A 3,527-nucleotide genomic window follows, 5' to 3' on the forward strand; every position below is an offset into this window, starting at 1 on the left:
AGCTTTTATATTGATGACAAAAATCATGAATGTGTAAAACATTGTTAAACCATGCGACAACATCCATGGCTTAAACATAGGTTCATAGGACTATTTATACACCAATCAGCCTCAACATGAAATCTATCCAGTATTGTGTAATTGGCTAAAATAAAAATAAAGCTCTGAACCTTTGGAGCATTAACATACATGTAGTAGGAGTTTCCTTGTGGTGTATACAGGTCCTTCTCAAAATATTAGCATATTGTGATAAAGTTTATTATTTTCCATAATGTCATGATGAAAATTTAACATTCATATATTTTAGATTCATTGCACACAAACTGAAATATTTCAGGTCTTTTATTGTCTTAATACGGATGATTTTGGCATACAGCTCATGAAAACCCAAAATTCCTATCTCACAAAATTAGCATATTTCATCCGACCAATAATTTTCATCATGACATTATGGAAAATAATGAACTTTATCACAATATGCTAATATTTTGAGAAGGACCTGTAGAACAGAAAAATAACCCATATCCTGAATTAGCTTGTATTATACTGCAGGACAAATTCAGAGCGAATGACAGTGTCCACCCAGTTTTGATAGAGACAACTGTAACTCAATATGCTTTAAAGAGATTAAGATATCAAACTAATCAAACAAAAACACAAATAAAACAAGATAATACACACAACAAATCTTAACTGTGTGGGTGATGAGAAACTAAGAAAACAAAGATTTTAGATTAGAAAAAAAAAAAGTGTAGGATTTGGCCAAGCATTGGAAGGACTCACAGACTTCTTACTTCTGCTGGTCCTTGATTTTTTATTTCTCCCCAGCAAGTGAAAGGGCATTGAGCAGAGTATGGGTTGTAGAGAAAATATATTTACAAAAATTATAACTGTTTGAAGGAAAAGAAATTAAAACTAATCAACTGAATTCATAATAAAATTACTAAACAGCTCTAGCCAGGGGGCTATGGGGATCTAGCGCTGTGTGCCTCTTGAGGCTCAAATTGGACAACCCTCTTGTGGAAGTTTCAACTCCAGACTTTATGCTAGAAGCATCTTTTACAAGACATACCACCATTAATTGCAGTTCAAATCATCATAACAAAATGACAAACAATCAAACCACACAGACTATTTAGCAATACCCAGATCAATTAATACAACCGTGATGTCATTACATTGGTTGGTTAAGTATGCATGCATTATTATTATTATTTTTAAATGGTCTGGCACACACAGACACCCCTTGGCAGAGCACCACGAATGGAACATCCCATAATCAGCCTGTCTATTGAAGGCTTTGGAGGTCACCTCTTCTGGTTTGCCATTCTGCCTTGAAAAGGCACCTGAAAACAAACAAAACGTCATACCTGGTAATACTTCATATTATCATGCAATGATTAAAAAGCCATCAGAATCATTACATTCACGGTAGAGTACAACACAAGCAAAGCACCAATTCTGTAAGTTGGCCAGATGTAACAAAAATACAAAGAATTGTGTAATCATTGGTTGTTTGTCTAGATTGTGTGCAAGATACTGATCTGAAGGCATGGGTTACTCCATGACATTAAGCAATATACATTTTCAGTATTCAATGGTATTCGGTATTATTGAGATAAACAAATAGACAATACCCTTAAAAATTAACTAAAATAAAAATTAATTCTTAAAATATTAATAGAGGTTTTGGAAATGTTTCATATTTAACTCTGCTACATTTCTTACAAATGTGTCACCATTTAAAGTTAAATAAATAGGCTTTCCAAAATGAACTGCCAAGAAGCATTATTACAACACAGAAAATTCCCAAAAACTGTTCTTAATTTTTGTGCTGGTTTTAATTAACAGTTCAAACAAGTAGATAAATAGATGTGTCTTTAGTTTTTTCTAAAAACAACCAAACTGCCCTTTTCAAAGGTGAGGGCTGTCATAATTAAATGATGCATCGCATTTTAGTCATCATTTAGATAAGCCAAGAGATATAAGACAATGTCAAGCTTTATATGATTACCTTTGTTGCTTTAGCTGTTTTTTGGTGCACACATTTCTAAGATATCCTCATGTCACTATTAACAAAATCCTGTGGCTGTCATTCCACAGTGTCTGTGTGCAGGTTTTTATGTGCTTGTGCTGTGTTTCTCTCCACCTGCAGAATGTGACTGGTAGATGCAGCTGCAACAGGTGTTTCTCGTTGAGCCAAATCACTGGGGTTTCTTGAGTAGCACGAACTTGGGGAAGATGTCAGCCCTTTGTCTCTGCCAGTGTGGTAACCTTATCATGGGCTGTAGTTCACTGCTTTTCTTAAGCCTGCTCTAATCGAGTTTCTTGTCCTACTTTACAGATCTGATCACTCTGTGACAGTGTCCTGGATTCCAAGCTCTGTATCCATGCTCTGGCCTGGCGAGTTCTGGAAAAGACTCCCTGCCGCTCCGATCTTGAGTCTCCCTTTCTTTCCTACCTCCCTCCAGCCCTGCAGCTCTGAGATCACCTTGTGGAAACACCAAAACACTGCTCACCTGCTTGTCTATCCTCTAACACCGCGTGCTCAGCTGAAGCACTGCCGCTTAAGAAACACAAAGCGAGAATGTCAGCACTGAGTCTCCATTATACTCCTGCCACACTCAACCTCTGTGGGGCAGACTTGCCACCTCTAACAAGCCATCATCCACCACCAAACAGTAAGCTACCTCAACCTTATCCTGTACTACTCTCCACAACGTTCTCCGAACAACAATAACCTCTCTCCTCTCCTCCTCTTTAGTGCCAATCCAGATCCCTCCGGCAGATCCAGTCTGTATTCTACCTAGTTTTGTACATTTTACAAATAAACTTTTAAACTGTTGTTCTGTCTCCATATTGGTGTCCACCCTCAGAGTCGGCAAAGCCAACATTATGACAGTGGCACAAGATCTTATTACAGTACAATACGGTAAAATAACTTGTAGCTCTTTGCACATTTTGTATAAATTTTGGGTTTAACTGCCAATGTTTTAGATTGATTAGATCTTGTGCTGATGTGATCCAATTAGTGTTAAAGGTTTTGGACCTCAAACATGAAATACCCATTAACAGTTAAAGGATTAAAAGTATGATCACTGTAGCTCCACCATGTGTAGATACCTTTTTATGTAGTTGTTTCTTATCCAGATGTTTGATTATTTTAGTAAGTAATAACCATGTAAACGTTTAAACATGTTGAGTAAAAGTTACCAAAAATTTGAACTTGTATAAAATGGCAAACATCATTATGCTGTTCTTGTTTTACTGAAGTCAGTAAAACAAGGTACAATGTTCCGGTCAGGTCAAGAATCTGGAACTATCTATATTTTCTTCAATCCTTTTGAACTATTAAACCTTGAAAATTACAAGACAAAGGTGTGTGATGTCCTGGAAGAAAAGTCAAAATTTCTATGTCAAGGTATTGTTCAATATGATTCACTAATCTCATTCATGTGCTACCCATAATCCAATGTAAACTAGGTGACATCTTATAAACCTGAAACAAGATGAACAGGGTTTAGCTA

The 3,527-nt window shown here is 36.3% G+C and overlaps 1 long non-coding RNA gene across 1 annotated transcript; it reads left to right on the forward strand.

Annotated features, from left to right (window-relative positions):
* Positions 1 to 1,331: 1,331 nt before the first annotated feature.
* On the forward strand, positions 1,332 to 2,841 carry LOC124876460. Its single transcript, XR_007040312.1, has 4 exons — positions 1,332 to 1,463; positions 2,156 to 2,243; positions 2,345 to 2,681; positions 2,765 to 2,841. It is a non-coding gene; the product is annotated as an uncharacterized LOC124876460 (long non-coding RNA).
* Positions 2,842 to 3,527: the final 686 nt, after the last annotated feature.

The sequence above is a fragment of the Girardinichthys multiradiatus genome, chromosome 1 (genome assembly GCF_021462225.1).
Source record: "Girardinichthys multiradiatus isolate DD_20200921_A chromosome 1, DD_fGirMul_XY1, whole genome shotgun sequence".
In the NCBI taxonomy this organism is placed as follows: Eukaryota; Metazoa; Chordata; class Actinopteri; order Cyprinodontiformes; family Goodeidae; genus Girardinichthys; species Girardinichthys multiradiatus.